The sequence below is a fragment of the Lissotriton helveticus genome, chromosome 8 (assembly GCF_964261635.1).
Source record: "Lissotriton helveticus chromosome 8, aLisHel1.1, whole genome shotgun sequence".
In the NCBI taxonomy this organism is placed as follows: Eukaryota; Metazoa; Chordata; class Amphibia; order Caudata; family Salamandridae; genus Lissotriton; species Lissotriton helveticus.
In genome coordinates this window covers 1,119,592,571-1,119,609,338 of record NC_136069.1, presented here as the reverse complement: position 1 = coordinate 1,119,609,338, position 16,768 = coordinate 1,119,592,571, and the positions used below count along the sequence as shown (strand labels likewise).

Here is a 16,768-nt window from a genome sequence, read left to right as displayed (position 1 = left end):
TTTTACTGTTGCAGAGTCTTAGTGGAGGAGCCGCCACTGAGTGGCACCCAACCGTGTCTGACTCACTATTGGAATCTGAAACTTGGCAATATAAGTTTGTCTGATGGTGATAGGCAGGCGGTGTCTTTTGAAGCAATGCTGGGGAAATGTGCCTCATTAAAGAGTATTTTAGAACAGATAGAATGATTTAATGTGACTAGGCTCTTTCTTTGATAATCAGTGAAAGTTTTTCCTGACTAAAGATGTGGTCCTGCCCATGAAGGCTGCAAATCAGTTACACTTCATTGTTTTGAAGTCACTGCAGGTCACGTATCAGGTAATTACAGATTGCTAAGTATGTACTGTTTGAAATGTCCCATGGCTAGACCAATACCTCTAAGATAAGTTGTATTTTGCAGAGAAATGAAAGACCATAAATATTCTCTTCAGTAAGTGGCAGTAGTAGAAACCAAAGCTCACAACTGTTGCGAATGGTTGTGTTTTTCTTTGATGGTGAAAAGGCTGGATAGGGTGAGCTCTGTGTAGAACTAAGTAGAAGAGAGAGATAATCTTAGATAATTATCCCTTTTTAAAACTTGGAAAGTTGCAACATATGGCTTTGCTGCATAGATCCTGCTATTAGTCACACCAAAGGGATCACTAGCCTTGAGAAATGTGGGTAGAGATTTTGCTGGAAAATTAATAATAATTGTCCAGGGAATTCATCCACTCTCTAGTGGACATACCTTATAACAACTGTTCCACTACTCACCTCTTTGAGTGCTGCCTAGATTGGAGAAACATTTCGAAGATTGCTTTTAAAGAATTCTTGTATGCCTGGGAAAGGATGGAGGACTGTTCTTTCTTTCCTACGAATCTTTGACTTTTTGGGCTTATCTCATGGTTAGGATAGCTGACCTCTTGACCCACATGAAGGCGAGGGTACCCATCAACCTGGAAAAGTAATGAGCAAAACCAGTTGGATCAAGCTGTTTGCATATGAGCCTGACTGTAAATAGGAAAAATCATCTTTTCCCTTCAACCTTTCTCCTGGTGTCCAGGCAGCAGTATCTGGAAATCCGATGACAACTGAAGTATTAAAACTGAAGATATCAAATTTCTACTCCAATTTCTAAAAGCATGAACTCAAAAAGATTTTACTGCGGAGGACCTGGACAAGATACAAGGGCTACCTAGCAAAGGTGCACCCTCAGCAGGTATGATTTCCTGGGTTGTCCTGCTCCGAGTTGTTTGCTGCAATAAACAAAGCTGCTGCAGGACACATTTGACCACATAAAACCAGTTGTATCCTTCCATAGATTAGAGATAAATGTTTTAATTATTTGTTAGTGGGCAAAATTGTTTTAGGCTTTTCCTGCACAGCGGGTGAAATCTCATGTATGTAATATATCTTAGAAGAGGGTTCATATTAGTTCCCATTACCAAATTATTGTTTTCATTCACTTTTGTGTGCAACTTTTTTATTGTTAACTTCCAGTGGCTGCAAGCATTTACGACCCATCTACTAAAGCTGTTCACACTGTTTAAGCCCCTTTCACTGTCAAGATGAGATCTCTTCCCATGGAAAAGGCAAACAACTTCTAACAGTATGCATGAATGCATGCTTTTTCTTACTTAGTTGTGTTAAGCAGATGCTTTAGCTTTAGAATGTTTGTTGCATTTCCTTTTCATGCCTCAGTACCTTTCTTTGCACTTTGCAGGCATTATCAAATAGATTTTTTCAACTTAATCCATTTGGACATTATGATCCAATTCTAAATGTTGTAATAAACATTGCAAGTTAAAAATAAAGTTATACTATACTATATTTTACTAAAAAGGCAGCCACAGTGCAGTTACCTTGCAGGCAAAATGGTCAGGATTTGAATGGTGCACCAAAGTAGTCAGAACTCCTCTAAGCACATAATATTGCTATATTTTACTACTATATAGGAAGGCACAATTGCAGTTATCTTCCAGTTAAAAGGGACTTATTTTGAGAGGTGCAGCAGGTGCAGGTGCTCTGGGGCCTAAAGCTCTAGGGACCCCACTAAACCAAGATTATTGCTAAATTTTACTACTAAACAAGACAATCACAAGTGCATTTATCTAGCAGGCAATATGGTCATGATTTAAAGGGTGCACCAGGAGCAGTAGCATCAGGACCAAAAGCTCTAGGCACCCCACTAAACACCTAATATTGCTATATCTTACCAAAAAACAGGCAATCACAAGTGCAGTTACCTTGAAACACCAGGATCAGGATTTGAATGGTGCAGCAGGTGCAGTGGCACCAGGTCCAAAAGTTGTCAGAACTCCTCTAAGCACCTAATATTGCTATATTTTACTGATATACAGACAGACCCAAATGCAGTTATCTTGCAGTTACATGTGGCTTGATGTTTATGGTGCAGCAGGTGCAGTGGCACCGGGCCCAGCGCTCTAGGGACGCCACTAAACACAAAATATTGATTCATTTTTTACTACTAAACAGGCAGTCACAAGCCTAGTTATCTAGTAGGAACTAGGGCCATGATTTCAACGGTGCTGCAGGTGCAGTGGCACCGGGGCCAAAAGTTGTCAGAACTCCTCCGAGTACTGCTATATTTCACTTGTAAATTAGAAATCACAAGTGCAGTTACCTTGCAGACACTATGGTCATGATTTCAATGGTGCAGCAGGTACAGGGACACGGGGGCCCAAAATTTCTCGGAACTCTTCTAAAAAAATAATATCGCCATTACATTCATTTATTCTATTATTTCCCTCTTTAAATTCATTTTTTCAAATGTTTCTATTACTTACCTGCACTATACCACTAGTAACAGCACAATATATTGTACATTAACAAGTCATAACACTTTAACAGACTTTCTGCAACTTACATTGTACAACTACTCAGCAAGCTACAACTTACAACAAAAAACAGCTTCTTATTATAACATAGGCGAAACCTCATATATTTACCAATGCTTGTTAACTCTGTAATCGATTCAAGTTTCCTTTGTGTTTTGAAATAACTGCCACCCTCTTTTACAGACTTGAAGCTGTGGGGCGTTTGTTAGAAAACTAAGCAAGCAGTTTTAGTTAGCTGCTCAATTGCTGGGCACCAGAAACAAGCATTTGATCATTAGGGTGACAGCAATTCAGTATAGCATAATCATGTGGAATTACACAGGAATTTTGCGAGATTACGCAAGAAGGGTAATTTTGCGTTTAGTGTTTCTTAGCACGAAAATGCCACCTCACCTCCAAAATAAGCACAAGAATGCATTTTATATTAATAATTAATGCTAAATACAATAGATCACGAATATGGATTTTCTCCCAACTTACTCCCAACATTTAGTGATATTTTCTTAGCTCATAATACCTCCTAGCTTCAAAAATCTGTGTGAGAATCTCGCCCATAGGATAACATTGGGATTACCTAATTACACTGTATAAGTGTAATTTCCAATTGAGAGGAGATAACCCTTCAAGTCTGGTGTCTACATTTTACTTGCTTTAGCCATTTGGTGCCTGTAGCCTGTATCTGTCCACACGACTAGGTCTAGTTCACAGTGGGGGCTTGTGTATTCTTCCTAGACAGCAACACACAATGGGAAATTCGGTGTGTCTCAATGGGCCATCTCTGACAGGATGGGGAGGAGGAGTTGGGCACAGCCTCACTTACACCTGAATAGGCTATATCCTGTCCACACACAAAGGGACTGCATATCAGCCTATATTGAATCGGGAGCTAGGACAGGAAGGAAGGACATCTGTGCACCTCAAAGACATGTCTTTGAAGTCTCCTCCTCTTCAAAAGCACCTCTGGGTATAAGTATTGGACCTCAGACACCACCAGTTAAGTACACATCTGGACCTGTGGATACTCTGCCAGGAAGAAGGGCTGCTTTGCTGCTGAAGGACTGCCATTAAGGAGTCCAGCACTCTGCTGGACTCCTTGTTTGCTGTGCTGATCTGCTGCCTGCTGCCTTCTTGCCTGGGGGAGAAGGACTGGACCTGCATCTCTTGAACTCAGGACCCTGAGTGACTTCAAGGGCAAGTTGGATGGCCTCCTGATCTGAAGCCTCAGAAACGTAAGAGGTTTACAACCTACTTGCATCTGAACAATACCGTCTGTGAGTCCACCCCAGTCCTTGACCATTAGTGGGCCTAAGGTGCTTACCAGTGGAACTGACGCAGCTTCTCTGCTGAGCACCACATCCCTGAGCAGAACTGATGCATCTCCTCGGCTGAGTGGCGCATCCCCATGCAGAACTGACATGTCGCTGCTGCTGCTTGGATTGAACCTGTCACAAAAGATTCATATCACCGCCACAGCCCGCATCTTGGGACTGACGCATTGCTTTCAGTACGGCCGCTGCACGATGCTTTCCCCAGCACAGCTCCCCGCATCTCTTATCAACAGCCACTTTGACAACATTGACAAAACTTCTACACGCAGCTTCACTGCTCATCAGAATGACAAAACTTCTACACGCAGCTTCACTGCTCATCAGAATCAATGTATTGCCTCAACTGCGCATGGCATCCCTGACACCGACTTTGCACTGCAAGCTCCATCGATGGGATCCTTGACTTCGACACAATAGGACCTCGCACCAGAGCCTTGCTGCATCTCGAAACCAATGCATCGCCTCGGCTGCTAGTCACATCTTCGACACACATCTACGCAATGCTCTGCAACCTGGGTTTAAGGTACTCCGTTCAGCTGGCCTAACTGAATCCTTGTAGCCAGCCCGTACTCTATCGTAGTCAGCCTGAGTTTGTGACTTTGTCCCGGTCCAGCATGACCAGATATCACCAATACTGCATTGTGGTTTTTGCCACTATTGTTCACTATAAACTTTAAAAGTCAATATCTCTGGTTTTAATAATTGGATTTTTGTAGTTTTTGTCTTGTTTTTTTTAAATTAAATTCTGTGTTTTTTTCTAAATTGGTGTGGAATCATTTTGTGTGGTGTTTTCACTGTTTTACTGTTTTAAGTGTTGCACAATTACTTTACACACTGCCTCTAAGTTAAACCTGACTGCACTAGCTACTAAGCTACCAGAGGGGGAGCACAGCTTAATTTGAGATTTGCTTGCCATGACTAGCAAAGTGGTTGCTTTCCCCCAGTCAACCAAAAACCCAATTTCTTACACCCCTAAATTACTCTTAATTACATAAGCAGGAAAATTACAGTATTATCAGTAATTACCACAAGGTATTGATGCAGAATTACTGAAATGACTATTGTTACTCTGGTGTAATTGAAATTCTGCCTGGGCCTAATGATCATCCCACATTTTTGATGTAGTGTCCTAAAGCTTAGAGTCTATTGGTGAAAGCCACAACTTCGAAGGATAATCCAAATTCTTTCAATTATACTTCTCTGGGCGACTAGTTGTAGCAGATCTATGCAATGGTCAGGACTCTACAGCATACTCAGAAAGTTTGTTGCCTTTTATGTCCTTTGATGGCGCCTTGCTCGTTAGAAAGAAACATAATTCTGCTTAGGATAAATGAAAGAATAGCCAGCTACAGCAGGTTCTCTGGATCTAGCCTCCTCCGAGTGTCAATTCCAGCAGCAGAATTGTTACACTAAAGGTCTTGCTTTCGGTCAACATCACGCACTGCAGCCCGAGCAGCACTGCACGGCCTTTAGGGTCAGAGGTGATGTGATTGGAAGAGCACAACAGCAGCAGCAACCTCCATCCTTCTCCTCATCTGGCAACACCATAAACCTACTTTAGATTGCTCATGGCTCGATATGCCTCCCGATGATGTGTGGAAGAGCATGCTGAAACCTTACAGACAAAGATTTCTGATGTTCTATTATTTGTTTTGCCTGTGGCTTGGAAAGGTTCTGCATTGGGCATGAATAAAGGTTAGCTATTATTTTGGCAGATTAGTCCTTATTATTTCTAATCACCTGTTGCGATATGTTTCCCTAAAAGGCTTTCTCATATGTTTCCCACGCTACCTTTATCACGTTGCCATGGAACTGAAATCTAGTAGTAACCTTTCTGGAGTGTGCACCTTCTTAGCTGCACTCTTTGACTGCTTACTGTGAAAACAGGGCTGTACATGGAAATAAAGGCAGCCCTGGCAAAAATCTTACATTCATCCCCCACTCCCTTTATGTCTCCTTCTTTCCAATCTATCTTTCTGTCTCCCTCTGTCTTTCTCTCTCTCTTGGTCGCTCTCTTTTTTGCCTACTGAGCCCCCTGCCTTCTGCCAATAAACCCCAGGTAACTAGAGATCAGTGGTGTAAGACAAGCCCCTGCAGCCCCTGCGGTGCAGGGGGGCCCGAGCTCCAGGGGCTGCCTCTGGCACTGGCAGGTCCCCGGCCTAAGAGCTTCGGACTGGGTCCGGAACCTGGGGGCCCTCAAGTTTCGCTGTGTTCCTCATGGCGATTAATTCTGAAAATTGAGCGTCAGTCTTTGTCCTTTCAATCTCCATAGCCAACCTTCTTCCCTGACAAACTGGCCCTTTGTGCCCAGTTATCCTTTCTTCTGAAAGTGGAGTCACCCTTCCATATGTTCTTCTCGTCATCTCTTCAGAAGGTGGTGTCGCTCTTCCATATGGGGTAGTTCATTATGCTTCCCATATTCATCCCTCCACCATATACATGCACAGGGGAGGGGAGATTAAACCAGCCAGATTCACAACATGCCCTTAGCTTCGATACTGACAAGACTAGAGAGCACTGCGTTGTTGATCAACTGTTTGTGGGTTTACTGGGTCCCAAGAAAAGAAAGGTGGTCCAGAAGTGAATCGTATCCCAGTCAGTCCTTACATCAAAATGTGTTAGCCCTATTGGAGTTATTAGAGCTCACCTCAACAGGGCAAAGGCTGCGACTTAAGTCCTAGCTCAGGGTGTTCCTGCCTTGGGCACCTGCCAAACTGCTATGTGAGTTGCCGTCCATCCATTCAACAAGCACTCCTATATTGATTTGCAGGTCCACAGGGAGGGCCATTTTGTCTTTCGGTCTTGCAGGTCTTCATGGTGTAATTCCACTCTCCAGACCCACCTCTTTTTTCAGGGGAGCTGACCTGGTATTGACCCAAAAAGTGAAACCCCTGTGAATAAAAGTATTCATCAGAAGGACAAGTTACTTGCTTTGGGTAATGCTGTTTCCGGTGAAAACTCTTTTTGTCAGCAGATTCCTCACCACCCACTCACCAACCCATTGCCTGATCCAGACTGAAACCCAGTGGTGTAGCAAGACATATTGCCTCACGGGGCAGTCACTGAGTTTGCAATTGTGTGTAGATTGTAGCGGAGGGGAGTGGTAGCGGCCGACAAATGACTTGTTCAGGGGGGGCATTGGGGGAGTGATAGTCGACAACTTGCTCACCTCCGCCGCTCCTAAAAAGAGTGCCGCCCCGTGTGGACCGCACCTAACCCCCCTCCAGTTAAAGGGCATGGGGGGGAGGTGGGAGTCGGCAGTCGGCTTGCTCACCTCCGCCGCCCCAAAAATCAGTGCTGTCAGGGGGTACCGCACCTAATATATTCCCCCCCCTCCCTTAGCTACACCACTGCTGGAACCTGGGAGGACTCTAGAAATCTGCAAATGGACAGCGAATCCACCGGAAAGAGCATTACCAAAAGTAACTTATACTTTTCCGTGACCTATCTCCACAATTTAAACCTGATGTCTAGCCACCAAGTAACTGAATGGCCCTCTATAAAATCCAATCAAGTGGATCACAGTATTAGGCTGAAATTGTCGTTTGCATTCCAAAAGCTAACCATTTTTCAGATTTTAAAATGGAGGAGACATGAAGGAGCAGATAGCATACAAGCCTAGCCAACCCTCCTGATTCAGGAGGGAGACTACAAGGCTTGTCTCTAAACTTCCGATTCTTGCATTAAAAACCCGTTTCGACGGGCCTTCTGCCGATGTGTGACTCAAGAGTATGAACTGCCAGCAACCTGCTCCCTTAGGCTAGTGCTCACCATTTTTGCTAAGCTCAGCTCGCTCTGCCTGCTGTAGCGCTTTCTCCGTGTTCCACCTGACAGGTGAGAAAAAAACGTATATTTACATTTCTGATATACGACCTTGCATCAGCACACTACCAAGTCCCATACATGACAATAGACCCGATTCAGGGCTCAATAGAAGGCAATGGGAGAAATACATTCTCCTGATTATGTTTTTTTTTTTTTAATCTCTCACTTTCCTCTTCTAAAATGTTGGCATGTATGAGATAGGATCGATTTTTTTGGGAAAGGAGTTGGACATAGTAGAAACTCTATCATTTTTGATAATTCACGTACATCATGTAATGTTACAACTTACTGAACACACCCTTCCAGTGCATTTTTGAAGCAGGATTAAAATATCCACAACAACAACAACAAAAAACAGTGCTAATAAAGTCTCAATTTTTCTCATCGCCTATCGCAATAAACACAGAAAAATAAATTCCACAGCTTTTATTTCAACAATGCGGTGCCCACGGGTGTCTCATTTACAGAATACTACAATCTATCTGAAAGCCATTGTGAGATTGCGGCTGGCCAGTGGTTTACCACAATTAAGCGCTGGTCTCACTCCAGTTTTTACAACTTAACTCAAAACTTCTTTCAAATCATTTCATGATCATTTGCATTTCATCTTCTACCTTTTTTTAAAACGTGTTACCGCGTTCCGGCGCTTCCTGGTTTTAACAGACGCCTTTCCCCTCGCCACGAAGAATGCACTTCGACTGCCAGCATCAAGGTATGCGTCTCGAGGCGTCTCGAAGCTTCTGCAGGTCGCTCCCTTTTGAACAAACACCAGGCATGCGGTAGCAGGCTCCTGTTGGAAGGAGGCCCAGAAACTGCAAAGGGCGTTTATCCGAAGTGGCAAATGTTGTCCTGGGAACAAGTTGAGCTGATTTGAATATTGTGTGCCAACGCATAATAATGCCAACTATTTGGTTTCAAATAGCCACCGTTCGGACGTGAATTTTAAAATGGGAAATCCAGGCCGACATTCAAGCCCAGGGCATTTCTAGGAGGAGGGGTGTCTCTCAATCTGTTTTCTCATAAACATGATTTCTGATACCCCAAAAGGGACGGGTTTGATCAAGTGGTTGGCACCCGCTTAGAATGATGTTATTTGACTACCTTTTGTAAGAGTTTGTCGATTGCCAACTATGTGCTAGAAAAGCTTCCACAAGATTGGCGTCGAGTGCAGGAAAATAAGCCTGGATACAAGCACATAATGCCTTCAGGAGTACATGTATGTATCATCAAATGTACAAAAAAGCTGAATTTTAGCCTTCTGCAGCACCCTGAGCTCAAGTAGTTCCGGGTTTGGCTCATGCACCAAACCTTCACTGTTTTTCACACTGCACCAGCTATGACTGATTTCCTTACTGTTTTGTCTATTGGCTTCGGGAAAATATATTTGTAATTTTCCGTGCAACTGTCTATTTTATCATGAAGTGACTCAGTCGTTCAGGCAGTAAATACGCCAAGATTAGATCACTGCATCTCCCTTTACTTCGGGTTGCCTAAGTACTCCATGCACCGGCTTCCGGCAGTCCAAAATGGCGCAGCCCATCTTGTACTATAACTGCAGAGACATTTTTCATCATTGTGAAACCATCTGCATGCAATGCCTTGGCTCCCTAGCTTCAGGAGGGTGCTGTTTAGGACCCTGGACCTTAACTATAATGGAGTGAATCAGCCAGGACCTGTCTGTCTCCAAAAGTTGGTACAGCTGTAGAGCCCTAAGAGAATGCTAAAACCTGTTAATACTTTGCTCCTTACCATCCCTAGGATATAAAAGGCGAGAATAGGTGGTACATCAGATTTTTTTTCCTGGTGACCAACTACAAAAATTTGTTTCACGTGGTGCAATCTTGTCTTGCTCGCCTCATGTTTTTTTTTAAATCAAAATTAATATACATACAAACAGATATGCACAGAGGGGCATTTGGTCAGCTCTTTACACCCATTGATTTGTTCATATGTTAGGCACAATTTGCCACCCCCACCCCCAGTATACAACATGGAGCAATGAAGTCTACATATGGCGCCCACTTCAGCCATTAACTCTCTTCATAGTAAGTAACAGCATTTTGTTTTTGCACATTTGCACATCCTCCTAAAAAAGAAGTATACTTCAGTGTCATGGTTAATAGGCCAATATCTGCTTTTATTTCTGCTTTATTCAATTAAATGCATGGCATTTGTAAAGCTCCCAGCTACCTCCGAGGAGGTGTCACGGCGCTAAATTTAATATCATGTTTTTATATGTTTTTTCAGTCAGTCATTCTACTTACTTTATTCCATGCATAACAAAACCTCCAGACTGAGAGATTTTTACTTTTTATTTTCACACTCATAATGTTTATAGCATATATTTGAAAAAACAGACATTAAAAAACGGGCCACGCTTGTCAATGCTAAGAGAAATGTTGTTCCCAATGCTTGATTAATTGTGTACCCATTCACCCATTTTAAGTTGTTGGTCACATTATTGTGTTCGAAATTTCAACCTACATATATATCTTGACCTTAAAATTGAATACCAAAATATTGTCAAAGTAAGTACGGATTTTTTTTTTATTCACTCCACCATGATCATAGTTTGGGCTGCATAAGGTGGAATCAAGACCGCACAGCCTGGGTGCTAGGCTAACTCTGCATTTGGCAGAGCTGGCAGCAGTCATCTCAGAAAGAGCTTTGGCCCCCGCACAAACTTTTTGATTTTTGTATTTATTTATTCATTTTACAACTTACATACTGACAAGCGCACTGAACATTATGACATTAAAAGGGAGAAGACAAGCCAAATTTCGACTTGACCCAAATTTGGAAAAATGCTGCATTGTTGCATGTTCCACGGGCCACCTTTTGGCAAAGACTCTTAAAAGCCAATTTCAAAGATAAATAAATAAATATGAGAAAAAAAATACTAGCTTGTGTGAAGTAATTTAATGGTGTCTATCCAGAAGAGAGAGCTCAAAAATGTGGCTTGATTTTCATTTTAGGGATCAGAGGCCAGAGTGATTAAGACTGATTTAAGAACAAATTCATAGCAGCCAACTGAAGTCCAGTCTGAAAAGTGTTGCTGGCTAGTTTAGTGTGAGCTGCTGCGATTTTATTGGGAGAAAACACAACTTTTTTTTCGCTTTCAGAGGATTTAATGCATGTATTTTTAATTATCTCAAGACTGAAGAAGAAATTCTGGCCCCTCATGGAATTTGGTCCATTCCTAATAGTTTCTTTCCAAGAATGACTGTATTGTAACTTTCACACTCCTTTTCAATAGCCAGATCAGAGTTGATTTAGGGATTCTTAGGGCAGTGCAATCATTCCATCATGTTTCACCAAGCCGCTGCTTTTAAAAACATTGGAATTTTAAACAAAAACACATAAATGTGCGAAACTCATACCCTAGTGAAGCATGCATCAGTCGGCTCATGTTCATACATATGCCAGTCAGCATGGTGTGCAGAAAATCCTGTTTTTTATTGATGATTTTTTTCCCATTAGGTACCCAGTAGGTGGAAAGCATGGTACTCTAGAATTGTCATTAAATATGCATGCCTGATATACAAGGCTTACAACCTACACTCATAATACCTTTGAATGACAGAGGGGCTAATTACAATGTTGGGCGGATTAAAGTCCGACCGACACCGTCTTGGTCCTGGGACTGACCGACCTCCGTTCGACAGTACCGACCACCTGATTAGGACCTGATTAGGATGCGACCGAACACTGTTGGGTCGCATTTCTACATTTCCCTATGGGAGCATGCCTTGCGGCCGTAAACCGGCCATAGTACATTCTCCCATAGGGAAATGGAGGTGGTGTTAGTCCCTGCACCCCGTGGCAGGCACCTCAAGTTGCCTGCCACGGGTGGAGGGATTGATAAGGTGGCATCATAGGTGCCCCCACGGCCACCAACCGTTGGCCGTGGATGCAACGGGGCCCTGCTATGGGCTCCCAAACATGCTTTCCGACAGGGTTTTCATGTCGGAAAGGCTGGCATGGCAACCCTGTCGGAAACCGTGCATTGCAATCCCAAGGGTGGAAAGGTTACCCTTTGGGATTACGGGCCGGGTTCTGACTGGCAGACGGGCTCCTGGAGCCCGCCGGAAGCCAGCTGGAATGACCGGCCAGTTTCACTTCCGACTGGCTGATATATAATCAGTCGGTCGAAGTGAAACTGGTGATGGCAGTCGTGTAGAGGCCTTACGACCCCCATCCTAATGAAGCCCATAGTGTGTCACGCTGCTCAGAAGTGTGGCTCAATGGTTAGAGCGGCAGACCCTGATGGAGAGGTCTGGCCCGGGACCAGGGTTCAATTCCCGCCTCGGTGGGTCTTGGGCTCAATTTCCTCAGACCTGATAATTCTTGCCTTGATGCCTAATCTAATCATGGGTCCCACTCTGCAACTCTGGGCAATAGCTTGCTTAATCTCCACAACGGCCCCAACAGCGCTGGGATGCCTGGCTTCACCTTGGGGGTGCCCAGAAGTGGGCATTTCACAAGGAAAAGCAAGGAAGGGTTCCACAGCAGTATGCGTACAGCACCAAGACACCTCAGGGTATAAGTGCGCTATACAAGTACAAATTAATTTCATTGTTGTTGTTGTGTTTTGTTAGTGTTTTTAATTCACTGTCATGTATATATAATTACCAGCTGTATTATCATTAGTCAGAACACTATCATTATATATAAATCTATCAGGAATTACTATGTTTTCTATTAATTTATAAAAAAAGAAAAAGTTTAAAAAAAACAAAAATTATTTAATAAAATTGATATATATAAATATTTTCTATTCATTTGTTTCTGTCACATGTTACATGAGCTTTGAGAAACAACCATTGAGCAATCAGCAATCTATGGTCCCCGGCCTAAGCAATTTTCCCGATTTAAACCTCACTACAATTCAGGAAAACACGAAACAAGTATACAGAAAACAAGTACCAAAATTATGAAATATTTATTTACCTCACAAACCAAAAAAAGTCACCAAAAATCTAAATGTAACTTTTAATTGAATGGTATGTGACCTTTTTAAATCATGGGTTTAGTTCTAAAAGATGGAGTGATATTTCAGACTCTAACATATCACTTTGTCTCTTTTGCTCCAAATGCACGCTTTTTGTCAGCGCATACAATCGTCCACACTGGATCCTATTTGTTATACTTACACCGCTCCCAAAAATCAAGCTAATGATTTACTTAATTTTTTTGCCTTCGATTTCAAATCATATTTACACACTATTTCAATATTTCCAGTTTTACATTCTGCTTTTTTATATATACACCTTGTAATAATCTACTAATATGTAATTTTCTAAACAGTTGAGAATACGTGTCGTGAACCCCCCAGGGCTCTTCAGTCCCCAGGTTAAGAACTGCTACTCTTGCAACAGGAGTCATGAAGTAAAACCGACTGGCAGAAGGCCATTGTGTCATGTTATGGCATCAAAAGTCAGATAGTAAATAGGAATACATGAAGGGGAATGCCAGCAGACATTTTGAGGTAAAATTAGTAACAGAATATGAAACAATATGGGACATATCCAGGTCGTGATAATCTGAGAGCAAATATAGAGCAGGAATCAACCTATCTATCTATCTATCTATCTATCTATCTATCTATCTATCTATCTATCTATCTATCTATCTATCTATCTATCTATCTATCTATCTATCTATCTATCTATCTATCGACTCACTCTATCTATCGCCCTCACTCAATCTATCTATCACCCTCACTCTATCTATCTATCGCATCACCGCAGCATCACTCAGCACCACCACAGCATCACTCAGGGGCACCACAACAACAATATGCGCTACCACAGCATCACTGAATGCCACAGCATCACTCACCGCCACCACAACATCACTCTGTGCAACCATTCAACAACAACTAGTTCAAATATATTCTCTCAATGTTTCAAGCTTTATTACAAATGTCACAAAAAGATGTTAATATTTCACTTCTGTTCTTGAATTTTTGTCACAATAAAATACACTGAACATAATCTTCACAAAAGTCATCTATCTATCTATCTCAATCTACATGTCAGTCTACCTGTCCTCCTATTCATGCTGTTTGTGATCTACATTCTCAATATGTGCCCTTTAATCTTTGAACCTCTCCATCCATCCATCCTGCCTTTATCCATCTGTTGAATCATTATACCACATATAATTTACGGATGACCTTCAATGTCCACTATCAGTCATTAATCCTGGCATCACCTGCGGTGCGGGTGGGGGCCGAGCTCCAGGGGGCCCCCTCCAGCACTGTGCATGGGCAGGGGGCCCCTGGCCTGAGAGCTTCTGACTGGGTCGTGGGGAGAGTGGGTGCCCTCCATGTACTTTGCAGGGGGGCCCCTCAAGTTTGGTTATTCTATTGCCATCGGTTTTAGCGTGCAGGTTTATATTGTGCAGAAGAATACCAAACATTACAAATTCAGACGTGAGTCTGTATTACAAACAGTGCACATGAGTGATGTTTTCTGTGCCCTTGGGGTACTGTAGTATTACAGAAGGGGTCGCATTTTTGAATACTGATAGCACTTGTGCACATGTAGCACCAGCACTATCTTTTAAAGGGCCTTCCCTCATTTGAATAGGGGTGTGGCCCCATGCGAAAGAGAGATTCACTTTGCCGCTGTGGCTGTGCCGTACTATGGACCCAGGCGCAGAGGCAAAGAAGCCATCAAGAGTTGCACTGATTCTGTGCCGCAAACAGGTGGGGCACACTCACTCCCCCTCTGAGGATAGCCCTCTGGGGGGATTAAAGGGGGTCTCATGGACCCCAAACATACCCCTGTAGGCAGGTGCAGTCACTCACTGCACCTGCCTGCAGGGGGATCTTGTCTCCTCTGGGATGTGCAGAAGGTTTGGCTCCCTGCAAAGAGATAGACAAACCATCTGCTTCAAAAAGCCACTCTATCTTTCACTAATGCACTGCACTCAAGGGCTGCGGCAAGTTTGCGGTTTTCCTGTGGGCCACACGTTATTTGTAATAGGGTGCACTGTCCCTGTTTGCGCCCAGCGCACCTATTTAAATGTGTGCCATGATGCAAACAGAGAGAGTGCTCCCTATCTATAATACAGGTCCTGGTTAGCACATAGTAAAGGGGGTCATCTTAATGAGGGTGAAGTTGCCAAATGCGCAATCGGTACATAAAAGATGACAAACTGGACGTTCCAGGCCCAGTATTGAAACCAATGTCCACAGGCAAAAAACACCCACAACTTTATGAATTTTCCCACAATTTTCAAAATAAAACGATTGGAAGGTGAAAATTGTTAAAATATGTAAATACAGTATTTGAAAAGAGTGAAAAAAAGGTCACAGTAGACATGTTTCTACCTCTACTGCCTCTGAGCTAGGAAATAGATGACATAATGAAGGATATGGGACAGGGGCAGAGGCAGAGGCAGAGGCTACAGCGGAAAGAGAGCAGTGGCCCCAACAAGAAGAAATGGGAAGGAAAATGGAGTAATAAGGGCAATAGTAGGGGATTTACTTTAGAGAAGCCTGAAAAAACGTCAGAATATTAGCAGAATGTGTGCTCCTTTACAACAACAAAAAGACGAGCAAAGTGAATAGGTCTAGTTTAATGTGCTAAAGCAAGAAAACACAGGCACGCACACAACGCACTTACTTTTTGTGCCGTGGGATTGCAAGGCACATATCCTGACTCGTAATCCAAGTAAACATTTGCCATTGCCCATGACCTAATGATATCATCTATATCCCTACACATCCTGCGCCCTTCGTACCATAGAGCATTCTATTTACCATTGGCCAACACAGAAGCAATTCACTCTAGATCTTCGACATGGAGGAATGAGTTGGCTAAAGTAAACCTCTGATTATCAAAATAAATGCTAAAACCCTCAGGACAGAAATCAGAAGGCTGTTGCTATAACCAGTGCTTAATTTGTGAAAATGGACTTGCGGGGGACCAACATTTTTCTTAGGAGCCCACTGCCAGTCCTGCCAAGCAGGGATTGCTGACTACCATGGCTTTGAGTCTTTATTTGACCTAATGCCTTTTTTCCTCTCCATACATTTCCTGTCTCTTTAACTTATTTTCACAGGTTCTTTTTCATCTGTTCTTTTCCCCCCTTTGTCGCTGTTTTCCTTGCTTTGTCTTCCTCCTTCTTTCTCCTTTTGTGCCTTTCTCTCTCTTGCTCTTGGACAGAAACTGAATGATGAAAAACAAGAGTAGGTCCCCAATAATGTGGACCGGTACCCACCATTTGCAACCACCGGCACAAATTAGATATTGTCCATGACACTGATGGTGCATTTACTAACGCTGTGACTTCGAAGAGGGGACGCTCGTTTCCCATCTCATGTATCTCTGGATTAGTCTTTCTCGCGAGGCTTACAGGGCCCTTCAGGCAGTGAACGAAGCACCACAGATAAAACCAGGAATCAGTCCTTACCTTCCGGGATCCTCGCGCCTTCTGCCCACGAGCCGGGAGCAGGAGCAAGGGATGGGTGCTGGGCTTACTGCTTTATTGGACAACACAGGCTACGCATGTAGTAATTAGACAGGCATTCTTTTGCTAGATGAGCTTCTAAAAATACATGATCTCTAAAGAAACAGCCATCCGAAGGAGATAAGAAGCACAGCACCTCGGTGCTGGTCGCCATTTAAGGAGTGAGCGTGGGTCCTGAGAGGCCTGACGCAGTTGGGATCTGACAGGCCCTTCACCTCCGCCACGTGCACAAGATCACTGACGTGGCTTCCTGTCAGCGCTCAGAAGCAGGGCTCTTTGTGCTGCTGGACTGGGATAGT

General features: G+C 43.2%; 1 protein-coding gene across 1 annotated transcript in view; it reads right to left on the bottom strand.

Annotated features, from left to right (window-relative positions):
* FHL2 (four and a half LIM domains 2) overlaps positions 1 to 16,563 on the bottom strand; it is a 403,193-nt gene extending 386,630 nt beyond the window's left edge. The window contains exon 1 of the mRNA XM_078657994.1: positions 16,413 to 16,563. The gene's annotated coding sequence lies outside the window, so the exon portion shown is untranslated. The remainder of the gene's footprint in view (positions 1 to 16,412) is intronic.
* Between the last annotated feature and the right edge of the window lie 205 nt (positions 16,564 to 16,768).